The following is a 20,024-nucleotide window of genomic DNA, read 5'->3' on the forward strand; positions in this document are numbered from 1 at the left end:
TCAAGATACTCCTCCATCCATCTATTCTTAAAGCATGTCGCAGCTTGTCTGTGCCACTGTTGCACAACCTCCATGACAAAGGCAGGTCCATCAGCACTGGCAACAAGCACACTGCAAGACGCTCAGCTCATTTCATGACTCATGTGACACAACAGATTCTTGCTCCTGCCACCCTCCACACAGTGAACACCAGTCAATCATCCACCTGGTATCACGCTACCACAAACACACCCATGACAGCTTCTCAGGCTGAGGTGCAACTCATACTGGCAACACAATGCAGCCCCACATAACAGTGCATCTATGTACAACGAGGTTATGGGCCTCGTACAGTACACACACAACTTCCAGCAGCACCACATTGTTCTGTGTTACCTCGTCAACACAACAGCACCACACATCGCCTTCATTACTGTAATGTGGTAGTACGCAACATCAGAACACCACTTCTACATAGCCATCACAGACGGATAGTCCAAAACCCACAGGGACCACACACCAAAACCAGGATTATGATTGGTACAACTTAACGAGGTACACCCTCAGAGTCACATACAACACCAAGGACACACTCCGCATTTTCAAACATCTGCACATCAGGTATCACACCAACAGCCTGACCACCCTCATTGTAATTATCATCTACAGCTCTCCAATCCTACACACACAATTTGGCTAAGCCATTCATCAAACAATCAATCTATTCAATTTGTAAGCACCCTACCTACCCGTGAGGGTCTCAATGCGCTGGGGGGTGGGCTGCTACAGATCGAAAATCCAGGTCTGAGGAAGTCTTCTCAAGGCCAGCAGGTTGTAGCCTTGTAGGGAGTGTGTTCCAGGTCTTTGAGGCAAGGTAGGAGGAGGATCTGTCACTGACGGTGGTTTTCTGGAAGTGGGGGACTGTGGCAAGTGCGAGGTTTGTAGAGCAGAGGCAGCGGGTGGGTGTGTAGAAGCTGAGTCGGTTGTTATGGTAGGCTGGTCCGGCGTGGTTAGGATCTTTGTGTGCGCGGATGATGAGTCTGGAGGTGATCCTGTTGTTGACAGGGAGCCAGTGCAGGCCTCTCAGGTGTGGTGTGATGTGGCCGTGTTGGGGAAATCGACGATCATACGTGACGAGGCGTTCTGGATGCGTTGCAGCCGTCTCATGTGTTTGGTTGTTGTAGCTGCATAGGGGGCATTCCCGTAATCCAGTGAGCTCGTGGAGAGGGCCCAGATGTCTGACTGTTTCTCACATGTTTGAGGTGATCCATTTCAAGATCCTACGGGGCATACAGAGGGTGTTGAAGCAGGAAGATGAGATGGCGTTGTCCTGCATGTTCATGGTGAGGGAGGATTTGAGGATGACCCACAGGTTGCGTGCGTGGTTGGTGGGTTCTGGGGCAGTTCCTAGCGATGTTGGCCAACACTAGTCGTCACAGGCTGAGGTGGTGGGGCCGTGGATGAGGTCCTCCGTTTAGTCAGAATTGTGCTTCAGCCTGCTGTCCTTCATCCATTTGGCAATGGCATTCATTTCTCTGTGGAAGTTTCCTTTGGCAGTGTGTGGTTCTTCGGTGAAGGATATGATCAGCTGTGTGTAATTGGCGTAGGAGATGATGGTGAGGATATGTTGTAGTGCAACATGGGTGAGTGTTGCCATGTGGATATTGGTCAACGTCGGGCTAAGGGATGATCCCTGTGGGACGCTGCGGATGGTCTCAGTGGTCTTGGAATGGAAGTGTGGGAGGCAGACGCTCTGAGCCCTGCAGGAGAGGAAGGATGTGGCCCAGGCCAGGGCAATCTCTAGGATTCTGGCATCATGGATGCGTGCTGTTAGGGTGTCTTGGCAGACTGTGTGGAAGGCTGGTGATAGGTCCAGAAGGATGAGGGCGGCTGTTTCTCCTTTGTCCATGAGGATGCTGATGTCATTGTTGGCGGTGATGAGGGCGGTGTCCGTGCTGTGGCTGCAGCAGAATCCAGACTGGGATGGTCCCATGATGTTGTTGTGTTTGAGGTAGCGGGTCAACAATCTGTTGACGATCTTCTATGTGACCTTTTCTGTGAAGGGGAGATGGCCCACAAGTTCTTGAGGTATTTGTGGTCCGCATTTTGTATATTCACTAAGACGTTCAGCTCAGCATTCTTCCAGCTCCCACTGAAGGTAGCTGTCTGGAAGGAGATGTGGATTGTTTTTGGGAGAAGAGGTGCGCTGGCTTAGCTGGATTTGTTGAAAATGTTGAGAAGTCATGTGTCAGATGAGGATCCAGAGTGGATGGAGTCCATGGTCCTGATGGTGTCTTCAACGCTGACGTAGCACCGGGCGGTCAGGTTATTTTTATGGGTGTTGGTCTAAGGGGGAGTGTACTTGTTTGTGTGTGGGGGGTAGCGGAGTGGAAGCTGTTATGGATGTCGAAGGTGGACAGTGAGTCACACAGGTCTTGTGATGGTGCTATGTCATTGCTGTTGTAGGTGGGAGTTGTGAGTTCAATCACGATTTTGATGTGCTGTTTGCTATTGTGTGCGTTGCTGTCTAGGTTGTGCTGTAGGCAGTCCTGATGAGTTGGTGGTGTATGCATGTGGCGCTCTTGTGTGCAGTGTAGCTGCATGGTGTTTGGTAGCGCAGCCAGCTCCTCTACAGCTTCCAACAGGTGCACTTGGAGGTCCTGAGGTCTTTGGTGAACCATGCAGCTATCTTGGTGTTGTGATAGGTGTCGGAGGCCTTGAGTGTGGCGAGGATGTCGGCGCAGTTGTTGATCCACTGTATGAGGTTGATGGCAGCAGAGTCGAGGCAGGTGTGGTCGGCGGGTGGTCCCAGGGCGAGGGTGGCGGTCAGTTAGTCCACGGTGGCCTTGCACCAACAGCGGCATGGCATGTACTGTGTGCGGGGTGGTGTGGTGGGTTTACTGAAGATGAAGTGGAGGCATCTGTGGTCGGTCCAGTGGTGTTCGGTGGTGTGGTAGAAGAAGACGTGTTGAGTTGCCAAGAAGATGGGGTCCTGTGTGTGTCCAGCGGTGTGGGTGGGTGTTGTCATGAGTAGTTTTAATCCGAAGTTGACGAGGGTGTCGATCATGGCAGTGGAGCTTGCGTTATTGTTGTTCTCAAGCTGGAAGTTCACATCTCCAAGGAGTATGGAATCCGTGTAGCCGAGGCTGTGCGTGCTGATGAGGGCAGGGATGGAGTTGATGGATCGTGGTCGTGGTCCAGGTGGTCTGTCGATGAGTGTTCCTCTGAGGGAGTTGTTGGCGTCAGTGTGGATCTGTAAGTGCATGTACTAGGCAGTGTGGAGTGTGTCGTTGGTGTTGGTAGTGACTCTGTGAGTGTTCATGTGGATGATGGTGATTCCTCCTCCCACTCTCTTGGTGCGTTGTCTGTGGGAGATCTTATGGTCTTCTGGGATGGCTATGGCGATGTCTGTTGATGAGGTGGTGTTCAGCCTGGTTGCCGTCAACGACACCAGCCAGACCAACTCCAGCAACAACCTCTACACAGGTACAAGTACCAGACTCTGGGAGTACTTGTGCAACTCCAGGGTGCATGTACACACCTCATCCTCAACATCCCCTGCTACTGCCACATGACCGTCCACCTGAGATACCTAAAATAGTCCCACAGTCAACTGCAGGTTCACCTTCATAATCCTCAGCCACACTCAGTAGGCACTCCACAGGCCCAGGCCAATACACTAATATGGACGTCTACCATCCAACACCCGTTGCCCGCAGTCCGTCCTGCCACCCTTGGCCTGGGCACCATTCATGACATCCACAGTACAACTGCATGCGGCTGATAGTTCTCATACCTCTGAACACAGATCCTGGTACTCCCTCCGTGGACACCTATATATTACCCATGATCTGTACAACTCCAAGTGACTCTTCTGTACCTGTCTGTAATTGCAGTATTGCAAGTCAACCCCCCCTTCTGCATTTTGTAACCATCACAGGTGTGTATTGCTATCCATGTATGCAGTTGTTGGAATTTTCTGACCTATGTGTGTCCTCAACCAGACTCAGATCCCAGAGTGTGGATGGCTGCAGTTTGTTCAAAACTCTGGTATTTTTTCCATGTCCCCACACATATGTTTTTGCATCTGGGTACAAAATGTCTCCACTACTGCGTATTATGTTATTTACATTTATTTTCAGATCTTGTGCGTGAAAAGTGAGTAGGTGCTGTACAAAAAGGGGGGAATCCAAAGTTCACAGCTGGAGATTTGATGCCTTACAGGTTGAGTCAACAGAGTCCAGGCCACAGTGCTTGGCATCATTGGGCACACTGCAACCAGCAAGTCCATGTGGGAGAGTCAGAAAGTCAATAAGGGGATGCTGTTGCACACGAAGGCAAGATGCCAGACCAGGTGACCTGGGAGTTGTGCATGGCCCTATGCCTCTCAACGTCTTATCCGTGGACGACCCACCTTCCTTGGTGGACCCTCACGTGCAGGCCTTGACGATGCGTGGGATGCTCCGTCCGACAATTCCTCCTCCTCCTCCTCCTCCTCCATCCCTGTGCCTGTTGTTGGTCTTTGCCTAGATGTTTCTTGCCTCGTGACACAGGGAGGGTGCTGCATGTTGGCAGCGATCAGACGGACTGATTGGTTAATTTCCCTATGCACCGTCATGAGCTCATCCAGTCTTGCCTCCATCCGTCCCTGGTGTTGTTCTTGACTGGCATGTAGCTGGGCCTGCTGATCTGTCATTTTGTTGAGGGCCTCCACTACCAGGCTGAACTCCCTGGTGTCCCGCCGGTATACATCCATGATGTCTCTGAGTTCTGACATACCGGGCCCTGCAGCTGGCTGGTCAGGTTCTCGCCTCCGCCTTGTGCCACTCCCACACCCCTGGCCACACGAGCACGGCCTGCGTTTGTGGGCACATCAGGTTGACGGGACCCATGAGTGCTGGCAGTGGTCGTGTCATCTGCTTGTCCCTCATTGTCAGACTGCCTCTGTTGTGGATTATGGTCAGGGCTCCCAGCTGTCTGCTGGGATGTGGCGGGAATGGGTGTGGTGGTTGGCACAGATGTATCTGATCCAGCTGCTGCATGGGTTTGAGATCCAGAGGGGCCGGGTTGGTTGGGGTCAACCACGGTGTGTTGAGAGGCATTGCTGTTGGTGGGGTCAGGGTCCTGCTGAGCATGGGACTGGGATCCATCTCCCCCCTGGTTGGAGGTAGTTTCCACACGTTCCCCTGTGGGCGTGAGAGACAAACACTCTTAATGCACTATCATGCAACATCCAATTTTGATATCCATTGCCATTAGCACTGTTCCACCTGCTTTGGATTGTTTAATTGTTCACTTGTGTATGGGTATGTTGTGGGATGAGATTGACATGTGCTCAGGGGTGCTTGACATGCTGGGTACTGTTTATGATGACTGGCAGAGCCATTGCTGTTGCTTGTGTCGCCAGCACCACACAGATCCAGCTGTGCTCTGTGTGGCCCAGTCTGCACAATGCAGCGTCAATCCTAATACCTGGTTAAAGCATGCACAGGGTTGTAATGCAGCATGTTTATGATGGAGACTGAGTGGAATTTTGCTGATTTCATTCAGCAACTTTTGAGAGGTGTTGCTGTGCCGTGAAGGCCACCCACTGCCAACCCTCCAGGACCAGTACACCTACTTCTTGCAGAGGGCTTTAGAACGTGGCACTTCTCCAAGATGCATTACCTTGTCAATACCCAGGTCCATGGTGCTACTTGAGTGCATCCACAGCGTCAAAAAGCTGTGGCAACAGCATTGTGTGAGTGGCACAATGGACTTGTGATTCAGCACTGTGCTTTTTTTGCTTGGATGCGTCATCAAATCAGTATTTTTTATGTTGTGTTACAGGACGATTGTGACAGTGGTGCACTCCATTGCCTGTCCCCAGGGGCTCAGTTCCTGTATGGGGTGTGTGTCACACCCCATGCTAGTAGTTTGAGTGTGATCTGCAAGTGGGCGTCCCTCATGGTGTGTCTGTCCCCCCATGAAGCATGCTGCCATGAGAGTGGTTGAGAGTTCCTGATCAGGATATCTGACTTTGTCCTGGTGTTAGTGTTTGCACTGGTCACAGGAGGTCCTTGTGCTGCCTACACCCGGGCCCAGTGTCCGATATCTTGTCAGTACTTTCACACTCCCTGTGCATTGAGCTTGGTGCATGGGTGTGTACCTGGGCCATATGAGTTGAGTGCAGCCTCCTACCCTACTCCTTGCACCCTCTCACCCTCCCCCTTGCAGCCTTCTGGCACTCCCCTTGCACCCACCCCATACTGTTAGGCACTTCTGAGAGTCAAGGCCACACACCCCATACTGTTAGGCACTGCTGGGAGTCATGGTCACACACCCCATACTGTTAGGCACTGCTGGGAGTCATGGCCACACACCCCATACTGTTAGGCACTGCTGGGAGTCATGGCCACACCCCCCCACACCAGCCCCATACTGATAGGCACTGCTGGGAGTCATGGCCACACACCCCATACTGTTAGGCACTGCTGGGAGTCATGGCCACACCACCCCCATACTGATAGGCACTGCTGGGAGTCATGGCCACACACCCCATACTGTTAGACACTGCTGGGAGTCACGGCCACACACCCCATACTGTTAGGCACTGCTGGGAGTCATGGCCACACACCCCATACTGTTAGGCACTGCTGGGAGTTATGGCTACACACCCCATACTGTTAGGCACTGCTGTGAGTCATGGCCACACACCCCTACACCACCCCCATAATATTAGGCATTGCTGGGAGTCATGGCCACATACCCCATACTGTTAGACACTGCTGGGAGTCATGACCACACCACCCCCATACTGGTAGGCACTGCTGGGAGTCATGGCCACACACCCCATACTGTTAGGCACTGCTGGGAGTCATGGCCATACCCCCCCCACACTGCCCCCATACTGTTAGGCACTGCTGGGAGTCATGGCCACACACCCCATACTGTTAGGCACTGCTGGTCATGGCCACACACCCCATACTGTTAGGCACTGCTGGGAGTCATGGCCACACACCCCCACACCACCCCCATACTGTTAGGCACTGCTGGGAGTCATGGCCACACACCCCATACTGTTAGGCACTGCTGGGAGTTATGGCCACACACCCGCACATCACCCCCATACAGTTAGGCACTGCTGGGAGTCATGGCCACACACCCCATACTGTTAGGCACTGCTGGGAGTCATGGACACACACACCCATACTGTTCTGTTAGGCACTTCTGGGAGTCATGGCCACACACCCCATACTGTTAGGCACTGCCTGGAGTCATGGCCACCCACCCCATACTGTTTGGCACTGCTGGGAGTCATGTTCACACACCCCACACCACCCCCATACTGTTAGGCACTGCTGGGAGTCATGGCCACACACCCAATACTGTTAGGCACTGCTGGGAGTCATGGTTACATACCCCATACTGTTAGGCACTGCTGGGAGTCATGGCCACATACCCCCACACCACCCCCATACTTTTAGGCACTGCTGGGAGTCATGGCCACACCCCCCACACCACCCCCATACTGTTAGGCACTGCTATGTTTGTATACTCACCAGGCTCCACGGCTCCTTTGATTCTGTGAACTTCCACCAGTGGTAGCAGGGCCATGACTTTCTTCTCCCAGGGATGGTATTGTGCAGGTCTGCAGGGACCACCACCTCCAGTGTGATGAGCGTTGGCGTAGTCCTCATCCATCTTGCGCTTGACCATCCTCCGCAGATGGTGCCACCTGGCCTTGCAATCCCTCCTGGTGCGCCTGATGGGTGCAACAGCATTGACCTTATCGAATATCCTCCCCCACAGGCGTGTTTTCTCTGCAATCCTGGTCTGTCTGACAAATGCACCAAACAGCTGTGGCTCAACTCTGATGACTTCATCTGTAAGGATCTCCATCTCCGGGTTAGTGAACTTTGGATTCTTTGGTGTGGTCATGGTGTGGGGTGTATGTGATTGGGGGGTGATGGTGTGTATGGATGAGGGTGTGTGGGTCTGATTGTGAAGGGGGTGGTATGTGTGTGAATGAGATAGGGTGTATGTGTGAAGGTGTATGGCTGCAGTTATTGGTGTGCTATTAGTGTCTTTGCGCAAATAGGTATGTTGCAAAGGATGATGGGTTGTATGTGTGGGCCCTTTTATTGGTCCATTTGTGGGTGTGGCTTTTTTAGAATGTTTAGTGAGTGGGTTATAAGGGGTGGGTGTGACTTGGGCCTCTGTTTGCATGTGGCCAGGACATTGTTTTCCTATGGTGTGTACACAGGAGACATGTTTTGTTGGGTTGTGCGACTCCTTTGCACCCTCCTTGTGCTGGTTTCGGGGTTTGTGTGCGCTTTATTAGTGGGGGGATGCAGTTCATTTTTGTTGTTGTTGCTGGCTCATAAGGGACATTTTTGGGGTGTTCTTGTATGCTTTATTGAGTGATGTGCGGGTCGTATTTGTTGGTGCGGCTGGCTGTTACGGTCCGTTTTTGGGGTGGGGGTTCGTGTACGCTTGATTGTGGGGTGTGCGGGTCATATTTGTTGGTGTGGCTGGCTGTTATGGTCGGTTTTTGGGGGAGTTCGTGTACGCTTCATTGAGGGGAGTGCGGGTCGTATTTTTGGGTGCGGCTGGCTGTTACGGTCTGTTTTTGGGGTGGGGGTTTGTGTACGCTTGATTGTGGGGTGTGCGGGTCGTATTTACGGGTGCGGCTGGCTGTAAAGGTCTGTTTTCGGGGGGGGGGGTTCGTGTACGCTTGATTCTGGGGTGTGCGGGTCGTATTTGCTGGTGAGGCTGGCTGTTACGGTCCGTTTTTGGGGTGGGGGTTCGTGTACGCTTGATTGTGGGGTGTGCGGTCGTATTTGTTGGTGCGGCTGGCTGTCACGGTCGGTTTTTGGGGGGTTTGTGTACGCTTCATTGAGGGGAGTGCGGGTTATATTTGTGGGTGCGGCTGGCTGGTAAGGTCTGTTTTGGGGGGGTTCGTGTATGCTTGATTCTGGGGTGTGCGGGTCGTATTTGCTGGTGAGGCTGACTGTTACGGTCCGTTTTTGGGGGGGTTCGTGTAGACTTGATTGAGGGGTGTGCGGGTCATATTTGTTGGTGCTGCTGGCTGTTTCGGTCTGTTTTCTGGGTGGGGGTTTGTGTATGCTTGATTGTGGGGTGTGCGGGTCATATTTGTTGGTGCGGCTGGCTGTTACGGTCTGTTTTCGGGGGGGTTCGTGTACGCTTCATTGAGGGGAGTGTGGGTCATATTTGTGGGTGCGGCTGGCTGTTACGGTCCGTTTTCGGGGTGGGGGTTCGTGTACGCTTGATTGTGGGGTGTGCGGGTCATGTTTGTTGGTGTGGCTGGCAGTTAGGGTCCATTTTCGGGGGGTCCGTGTATGCTTGATTGTGGGGTGTGCGGGTCGTATCCTCTGGTGCGTATGGCTGTTACGGTCCGTTTTCGGGGGGTCCGTGTATGCTTCATTGAGGGGTGTGCGGTTCATATATGTTGGTGCGGCAGGCTTATACGTGATGTTTTCCGTACAAATCATGCTTCATGCGCGACTACGTTTGCCCGTGCAAATCGCGTACTTGGTCCCTGGTCTGGATCGTACTTGTTAGCTCCTACGGCACGTTTACTAATCGTACGGTTTGGGTTCTGATGACATTTCGTACTTGTCTTCGATTGTGGTTCGTACGGTTCGCTGATATTCGGTCGTATTTTCGGGGTTTGGATTGTACTAAGTAATTCGGACGGTCTTTTTCCATTCATACAGAGACGGCTACAAATACGAATCGTGCGACGGTTTTTTATCCCAAATCGGAATCGACCCCTAAATGTCTGACATTTTATCAATGTAGAAAAATATCAAAAATGTCAAAAACATCCGAGGCAGAATATCGATGTCAAGAATATTGAAGTCCTATCTACTTTAAGGTAAGTCTAAAAATATCGAAAGAAAATATTGTTGTAAAAAATATTGTTTTATTTTTAATGTTCAAAAATAATATAAAATTAAATATATAATACATATAATTAAAATAAACATAGTATAGAATATTTTTAAAATTATGAGTGATACATATAATGTAAAAAAATAAATAAACATACATATAAAATTTAATATCCAAACAAGTAAAGCTCCGAGCTTTAAAGTCGCACTCCACAGAGACGGGTTTAACAAAACCTTTTAATTAACCCCTTCGACGCTCATGACGAGCTGAGCTCGTCATGAGTTATGCCTGTCGCACGCTCATGACGAGCTGAGCTCATCATGAACCGCGGGTTTTTTAAAAGTTCAGCGCATAGCGGGAAAACGGCCCACGCGCATGGTGTTAACAAAGCGGCGTCATGTGGCAAAACAGATGCATTTCCCTGATGCGTTTCAGTGCTTCACGCACCTTCCTCATAGGGCGGCACGTTTTGGGCAACCATAAAGGTAACTTCCACCAATTTATCCTTTTATTGCATCCGCCTTCCAGTACGCGGCATGCTGGGAGTGGGAGTCCAGAAATTCTTCCGTCTTGGTATGGTTATGTGCGTCCCAAAACGTTTGTTTCATGCCAATGTTAATAAGAGTTTGTAGCCCTCCAGTGGGCCTCAGGTCACTTCCCCGCTTTTTATCTTACATCTCCGTGCTGCACTGACACCGTCATTGCCACCACGGAAAGGCATGCAGATTTTGCTGTTGGGCCCATTTCGGGTCCCCAGGTTATTGGGGGGGGATGGGGGTGCACATGGGGTGCACCTATGGTAACCCCCTACATTGTCATGGACAAGGTGGCATACACCACGCGGTGCCCTTCACCTTGTGCATGACAATGCACAAAGTGCATTTCCAGCATTGTGGCGGGAAGTACTGTGAGCACCGCCTGCCACAATGCTGGGAATAGGGTATGCCACCGCCACGGTGGTGGTAGCATCCTAATTGCAGGCCCGAGACCGCTGCACCACTGGCAGCCGGTCCCAGCACTGCTAGGGTGGCGGGCGGACGAAAGTCTGCCTGCCATCCTAATCGCCCCCTAAATATTGGATAGTGTAGGGGCAAAAATTACTGTTCCAACTCCAGACAGTGCAACAGTAGGCAAAGTGTTGGATAGAGTAGGGGTTAAATTACTATTCCAACTCCAGGGGGTGCAACAGTAGAGAAAGTATCGGATAGCGTAGGGGTAAAAATACTATTCCAATTCCAGAGGGTGCAACAGTAGGAAAAGTGTTGAATAGCGTCGGGGTAACAATTACTATTCCAACTCCAGAGGGTGCAACAGTAGGGAAAGTGTTGGATATCATAGGGATTAAAATTACTTTTCCAACTCCAGAGGGTGCAACAGTAGGAAAAGTGTTGGATAACGTAGGGGTTAAAATTACTATTCCAACTCCAGACGGTGCAACAGTAGGGAAAGGGTAGGATAGCGTTGGGGTAAAAATTACTGTCCAACTCCTGAGGGTGCCACAGTAGGGAAAGTGTTGGATAGCTTATGGGTAAAAAATTACTATTCCAACTCCAGAGGGTGCAACAGTAGGGAAAGTGTTGGATAGCGTAGGGGTTACAATTACTATTCCAATTCCAGAGGGTGCAACAGTAGGGAAAGTGTTGGATAGAGTAGGAGTTAAAATTACTATCCCACCTCCAGAGGATGCAACAGTAGAGAAGGTGTTGGATAGCGTAGGGGTCAAAATAACTTACTTATAAATAAAATCTTTTTTTGTAAAATATAATAATTTAATTATTAAATTACAATAAATTCATTAATAATACCAATAAAGAATTATTTAAAAATAATTACCAAATAACAATTAACTTACAAATAAAATAAATACAATTAAATAATAATTATTAAAAATGTACTACCAAGGGGCCGATTCTGATTTGGTAAACTAATCTGTACGACAAATTGAATCGAATCCGTAGCCCTTTCCATACGAATCGTACAATTCCGTACAAATCGCGTAGTACAATTTGTAGGAAAAATATACAACTGAATCATTGTGAACCATATGAAAAGCAAGGGAAAATCCGTACGATACGGACCCTCAAAGTGAACGGTATGAATCGTAAACATGCTGTATGACCCAGCAAGTACAATCCGGACCGGGGAATGAGAATGCGATTCGTAAGGAAAACATCATATGAGCAATTCGTACGGAGAGCCACACAATCACATACGCACCGTACCCCCGCAATCATGGGGTGTACTCACCGTACCCCTATGCACTGTACCCCTATGCACCATAGCCCTGCAATCATGGGGTGTACGCACCGTACCCCTATGCACTGTACCCCTATGCACCGTACCCCTATGCACCATACTCCTGCAATCATGGGGTTTACTCGCGTACTCGGGGGGGGGGTCCGTTTCTTACACGGTTCGAGTCAAAATCTGCTTTTACTCACGCTTTGAGCTCCCGTAGAAAAAGAGTCGTACGGAGTGTTGACAAGACGAATCGTACTTGCTGGGTCCGAAAATGCTGTTTCAATCCATACGGACGTTGTGTACTGCGTGTTCCGAATGCGATTTGTACGGATTTTTAAGTCGTATAGTCTTCAGTACGATTCGTACGGAGATCTGCTTTGGGTCCAAATCGTACTTCATCGTACGTACGGGGACGTTTAAGGGTACGATTCGTATGGGAAATATGCTCCATACGGCTATTCGTAAGGGATTTTACCGAATCAGAACCGGCCCCCAAATACGAATAACGTTAAAATAAAATATTTTTCAATACCAATAATTATAAAAAGATATTTAGCAATTAATAATTAATTAACAATATTTTATTGATAAATACCAATAAATTATAAATAATCAAATGTAATTACCAATTAATAAATATTAAAACATACATTAATGTTCCCCCAAAAATATATTAATTATTAAACATGTATTAAAAATTAATAGTTGATTAACTATTTAACTATCAATACTCAACACTAAAATAAATAATGACTTAATTACTATTAAATTACTTCCCACCCTATTGCCCTATAACCTCACAACACACTTCAATAATAAACTGATACACTTAGGGGCCGATTCCGATTCGGGAAAAAACGTCTGTCCGAATCGCATAGTACAATCCGTATCTCCTCAATCCGTCCAAATCATTGCAACCGTACAAATTGCAAGGGTGAAACTGTACGACAATGACCCTCACAGTGAACCGTACGATTCGTTAACATGCTGTACGACCCGATGAGTACGATCCGGATCGGGGTATGAGGACGCGATTCGTACGGTCCACGTCAGGTAAGGGCGATTCATACGGACAACCGCACAATCACATGCACACGGTATGGTGCGTACACCCCATGTCTGCAGGGGTACGGTGCGTACCCCTGCGATCATGGAGTGTACGCACCATACCCCATGATTGCAGGGTGTACGCACCATACACCCTGCGATCATGGGGTACGGTGCATACACCCTGTGATCTTGGGCTACGGTGCATACACCCCATGATCGCAGGGGTACGCACCGTACCCCTGCAGGCATGAGGTGTATGCACCGTACCCGGGGGGGGCGTTCCGTACCTCTTTCGAGGCGAACTCTGCTTCTCCGGACGTTTTGGGCTCCCGTAATAAATGCGTTGTACAGTGCGTACCCGACACGAATCGTACTTGCTGGGTCGGGAGAACCTGCTTCGAACTGTACGGATGTCACGTACAGCGGGTTCCGAGGGAGAATCGTGTGGAGATTCGAGTCGTACAGTCTTTGTACGATTCGTATGGAGTCCTGCTCCTGGTACGAATCGTACTTCATCTTACATACGGGGACGTTGCAGGGTACGATTCGTAAGGGAAAAATGCTCCATACGGCTATTCAGAGTGGTTTTTCCCGAATCGGAATCAGCCCCTTAATATAATTACCAACTAATCAATTATTAAAAATTAATTACCAATTAATAAAAATTCATTACCAATTAATAATAATTTAACATAAAATGAATTATCAATACCAGTAAATAAAAAGTAATAATTACTTAATTACAATTAAATTACTTCCCACCCTATTCCCCTATTAACCCAAAACCCGCTACAGAACTAAACGCAAAATTTATTTAAAAATATTTAAAAATTCCTAAAACATAATTAATTAATTTACAACTATAACTTAATTCCCACCCTATTTCCCTATAAACCCACAACCCATTACGGCACTAAAACGCATAATTAATTAAAAAAAATTATTACTAACTTAAAAAAATGTACATATATTTTAAAACTAGTTCAATAATTAACAAAAATTATAAAATCAAACATATATTAGTAACTTTGATATTAGCAAAAACAATATTTATTACCTTCAGGGTGATATTCTTGTTGTCGATATTCTTGATTTCAATATTCTGTCCCTCCGATATTTCCAACTCGATATTCTTGTGGGTTGGAAAAAAAATCGATATTTAGACTGTTTACCCCACAGACCAATTTGAAACAGATAAAAGGTACATATTTTGAAAACAAATATAATATATCCGAAGAAAACTTAAATATATCTATGTATATAAATTATATTTTATCTTGACTGCAAGAAGCAAGGCATGAGGGCTCGTTTCACGCATATGAGGCTATTTTTGGGCTAAATGACACCCTTTATGACGTCATTTTGTGGTACTTTTCCTATGGTGTCATGAGAAATGTAGTCTTATTGTTATTATCCTGGCTGCTATTTAAACTAAAGCAAGAAAAGATAGCATAATAGGAGACCCAGTCTTGTTCTAAAATCAGTGATAGTCACACAGATGGTAAACAGATTAAGGTGACCAACACTGGGGCATATCATCAAGACAATTATCGCCGCTTTAGCGGCCGTTTTCGGCCGGAAAGTGGCGATAATTGTTTCACACTATTAGCAAGGTCACGCTATCGTGTGAATCCTTGCCTCAGCACCCTTTTCCTTCACGCCCAGCTTTGCATCTCTATTGGGATGCAAAGTGGGCGTTACACCCCAAAATTACAGGAGAAATTTCACTAACCAACATTTCTCCTATTATCTAGCCTCACGCTAACCTGCAGAGCGACAAGAAAAGTAACGCTAACTTTGGTTATCGCTACTTTCCTTATGCCTGCTTCCAGTCTGACTTAGCCATGATATCCTATGGAAGGTGGTAATCATGGCTAAGTTTGCCCTGCCCTATCAGCAAGCAATCACCAAATGTTGTGCGATTATCGCTGGATTTCCGGCAATAATCGCAAATTTGGCAGCTTGCGCCTTGAATTTTATCGCTGTTGAGATAAGCATTGCTGATAGCACGCTATCTCAGCGATAAAATTCAGCATTAGCCCGCGATAATTATCCTTGCACTAAACACGCTGAATTATAATTATCGCCGGTCCTTGCTGATATGCCCCACTGTTAGTCGGAAGAGTTCTTACTCCAATGAGCTCACAATTCCCATGCCTTATTTAGAAGTTAAAGACGTGATGGGTTTCCAATGCCAGAGCTTCAGAGGGGTTCGGTTTCAGAAACCCTTGAACCGGAAGGCCATCCACCACCTAAGAGCCAGGTCAAACTGGTGGCTGCACCTCTTTATTTAATATGGATGATTTTCACTGGTTCTCTTTTCCAGGATCACCATGTGAGGCATGGCAGTCCTTGGGATGAATGTTTTCCCATATCTCTGACTTTCAGGGAAAAAACTCCCTGAATTTCTGGGACATTTAATTTTTACCCTGCAGCCACAAATAGCCGCTTTCATGGTCTGCTGCTCCAAAGCAAAAGCAGTTTCTGATGGGCCATTTCACTAGAGCAGCCCACTCTGTATTCAAAGGTAATAAAGCTGCACCTGTTGCACCATTGGGTGCACTTTCATTTCAGAGATCTTTGGTTGGGAGGTAGTAATCTCTAAGTAAGGATGTTGGGCTCCATCTGTGATCCACAGGCTGTGAACTTTCACAAAGTCCACCCGCCATCGCAGCTGCAATAGGGACCGCCTGCCAGAGGTGCAACGGTCCCGACAAACGGATTAGGATGTGCCCGTCACACTGGCGGGCGCATCCTGTGTTTTAAAAGTGCGGCGGGTGGCAGCACCCGGCACAATGTTGAAAAACATGTATCTCATATGCATGTACAACATGACAGGCACCACGCGGTGCCTGCCACCTTGTACATGCATATGTAGGGGGTACCATAGGTACCCCCCATGTGCAGCACCCCACCCCCCAGCACCCGGGGGCCCGCAACGGGCCCCCAAAGGCATTCACCACCTGTCTTTTTGCAGCGGCAATGCTGCCAAAAAAGACAGGCATCCTAATATCCACGGCGGGGCCTGCACGGCACCGCCTCCATAGCCCCATTGTACCTGGTCCCGCAAGGCACGCAGAAAAGGCACGCCTTGCGGGACCACGGTGGACGGTCTTTCCATTTGCCGAGGTACCTTCCCACCGCCATCCTAATGTGGCGGTGGGAATATTCAGGGTGATGGTGGCCAGTGGTGGCGGACTTCCCGCCATCGTAATGACCCCCTAAGTTTTTCAGCCGGTGATTGAGCAGGGATAGTCATATAGCCACTTTGAGAACACAGGACTGGCCCCAGAGCTAAACTCATTGCAAAAGAACACCTTCTGAGTAGTAATATATTAAGGTCTTTCTTGAAAGCAAAGGAGGTGTGATTGGACCCCCAAGTGTGTGTTCAATACACTCTATAGATGTGGTCAACCAAACACTGTAAGCTCTGAATGCATGCTTTTGTTTAAATTTGGCTTAAAAAGTCACAAATAATTGTACATGCAGTGCTTGTATTCAATACAGCTTCACGCTCCGTTTTTCCATTTTTGTCCTCTTGAAAAGAATACCTTAGTAGACAATAGGTTAAGTGGTGCAAATGGACGAGGTAGCCTTTAAATCTAGCAATAAAACATACGTTAGCTACAGAAATCTTCATTTTATTAAGATAGCTTTTTATTTTAGTCAAACCATAAACTGTGAGCCATTTCCTTTTTCTTTCTTTCACCAAGGTGGCCATGTTACAGTGTCAAACGCACATGAGCAGATCAGTCATATGGCCGTGGGGGCTTCACCCTCACTGTTATTTGTCCCATTTTTAGGGTCGAACCTGCGAGAGCATGCACTAGCACATGCGTCTCGCTTGCGTAACACTATTCTTTACAAAAATGGCTTGAAGCCTGCCAATCGCTTACCTTTTTTGGCTGAAGTGTCCCTCTTCTTTGAACCTCCTTAATTGGTAGGTGCTGGCCAAACCTCACTTCCAACTGCTCCAATGGTTAGCAATTTGGAATAACACAGAGGTAGATCTCACAAGAGACATCAGGGGTGGTCTTAGGCATGTGCAAGCTGTGCACCTGCACAGGGCCACCAAACCCCAGGGACCACCATGCCATTATATATCCTTAATATAATAATCCTCTGCGGATGGATACATATTTGCGTGGCGGCCCCTTGCAGGGATTTGGCTGCCACTTCCAAACACCCTGATCCCCTCCCCCTCTTCACTGGCCTCCGCGCCTGCGTTCCCTACCCACTGCTGGCCACGTCGTGTGTCACAATACCCTCATCCTCCTAAATGTTATCGTTCTGAGACCAATTCAGAAGGGTAGGAGCAGCCGCAGGTACTGGTCATCTAACACCTTTTCTGGACGTTTTATTAAAGCACCTTCCTGAGCTCCGGGGGGTTCCGCCCCGCCAAGACCCCCTCTTCCGGGGCCCACTACCTACGCTCCCTGCCCAGGGCCACCATGAGCCTAGAGCCGGCCCTGGAGACATTATAATAACAGACTGTCTCTCTTGCGATAAAGGTAGAAATATTTCATTGCTGGCGTATGTAGAATCTTGCATATAAGATATGCTTTCAACAATTGTTCTAGAATCCGGATGGCCCTCATACTATCAGTTAAAGATAGTTGTGTACTGCCTGGTTTGAATTCACACATGCGGAGAGACTGAAGAATGAGGTTGGAAAAAAATTAAGAGTGGCGGCTTATCTGAACATGAACCGTGATGGGTGTGCCCCATTGAAAGGAACTTGAGAAGCCCAAAGGGGCAGTAGAAGCGCACTCTGCTGTACCGCTTTAGGGAAGGTATGGACACATATCTGGTAAGCTTCCAATTAGGTTTCAAAGCTAACCTAGACTCCCGCCTCTGTCCATGCCACGTGCGGTCGGGTCAATCAATGTTAAAGTTTTTACCGTTTTGTGACTTTTATTCAAGGTACCCTAAAAGCATTTTATTACCATTCATTAAGAGGCATTGTGGCACTGATTTTAGAGAAGCTTACGACATTTTGCTCCAGCTTAATATTGAGACATGCATCTTTCATGTTGTACTGTTTCTGAAAACTGCAGTGAGGCCCGACAAACAAAGACTACCTTTTAGTGCTCAGTTTTTAGTGGTATTATGATACGTAAACTGTACCGATTTTAATATTTTGGAATGGATAGGATCTAGAGCACAAGTCTGTTTTAATTATTTTAACTATTGTATGTATGTTTGTACTTTCATGGGTACTTGCGTAAGCAAGTAAAGATCTGTTAATTGAACTGAGCACTTCCGATTCTTTCATTGGAGCAGGGACAGATTGATTCAGCTTATTCAGTGCTCGTCCACTCCTCCCGTTGTGATTCAGGTACTATTTCTCCCCCTCTCACTCACGGGGTCTGCGGCTCTCTCCCTAGGGCTTTTTATTTCTTCTTCATTCTTGCTGGCCGGAGTCGTTGCTTCTTGTCTGGTCACTCATACCCCCTTCCGCATCATGTTTCCCACCAAACCCTTGCTCCACCCTTTCCCGCATTGCATATTTTTAGATATATTTTGTGAAATCAGCCGGAGGGCGTTGGAGTGCTTTACATGAGCACCAGATAAGGTTAGATTCATATCACAAGGTCACATTGATTTTCTTTATTGCTGTTATGTTGTTGCTTGTTTTGATATACAGTGCGAAATCAGCCCTGCAAGATTAAGTGATTTTCTCAGAAACATAGAATGTTGAGCCAATGCTGTCCCACCTTGTTGTAATTGGCAACGCTCCTCCATCTTTCTCTTACACCCCAGTGCTTCCTCAGCTAAGTTTGAGTGCAGGTCTGGGGAGTAGAGGGGGCCCATGGTGCATTCATTTATTTTTCTTTGGGAAAATTGTATTGAGATTGCTTTTTGATTCTAGGGAACAGTACTGCATACTATAGATCGATTAAAAGTGACACTCACTCACAGTTGATAATTACTTGCCTGCTATGTGCTGCTGCTGTGAGGTGAGGTAATTTACATGTGTGAGATTTGCAACTAATTCTAAGTTGCGCACCTCATTTGAATCAATAGGTGTTAAAAAGTATAAAATAGTGACATTAATACTGGCACTGAGTATGGTGCGTAGCGTGATTTGTATTTTCTTGCTGCATTAAAGAGTGTTGTACAGTTAAGTGGCTGTGCAGCATGGTTAAAAGTAAAACGATAAAAAACGGGCTAGGTGTGTCATAGCGCTTTTTTTAAACTTTGCTTTTAGCCACGCAGCCTCGCTCTTGTACAAAGCGGCTTAAAGACATTGGAAAATGCAATAGCTTTCACATTGGCAAGAACTATTGGCTTTACCAATGCTTGTTTAACTATACTAATCATGAATAACAAACTATATCATTCATTTTTTGTATTGTTCAATCAAAAGCGGACCTTCACTTTGAGCAAGGACCAAGCCCCCTGAGGCAATACAATCTGCGATGACTGGCACAGATCCATGAACGTGCCTACACCAGCCATTAGGCAGATTGTTTATGGCTGGGGATGTCACAGTCTGAGACTCAAAGGCTTGACACACCTAAGGGCAGCCCCTTTGTTTATGTGCTGAAACGTAACCCCTAGAGGGTAGCACTACCTGCTTTAGGATTCAGCTCTCGAATGCTACATTCCAACCAGTCTGTCACTCCATCTTTCCCAACTCATCATAGGTGGGGTGAGGTCAGCAAGCCTTACTGACCTCATCCCACACTTGGACAAGTTAGAAATTGATGAGATGCTTTTATCTGTATTGCTGGTCTTCTGTATTTCTTGTTATTTTCAAAGGAAGCTTTTAAACATAAGAAATTGATGGGATGGAAAGGCAAGAGGCTACATTGCACCTAGCTGAAAGCTTAAGCGTTTGCAGTGCATCCGCC

The sequence above is a fragment of the Lissotriton vulgaris genome, chromosome 2_1 (genome assembly GCF_964263255.1).
Source record: "Lissotriton vulgaris chromosome 2_1, aLisVul1.2, whole genome shotgun sequence".
NCBI classification, from domain to species: Eukaryota; Metazoa; Chordata; class Amphibia; order Caudata; family Salamandridae; genus Lissotriton; species Lissotriton vulgaris.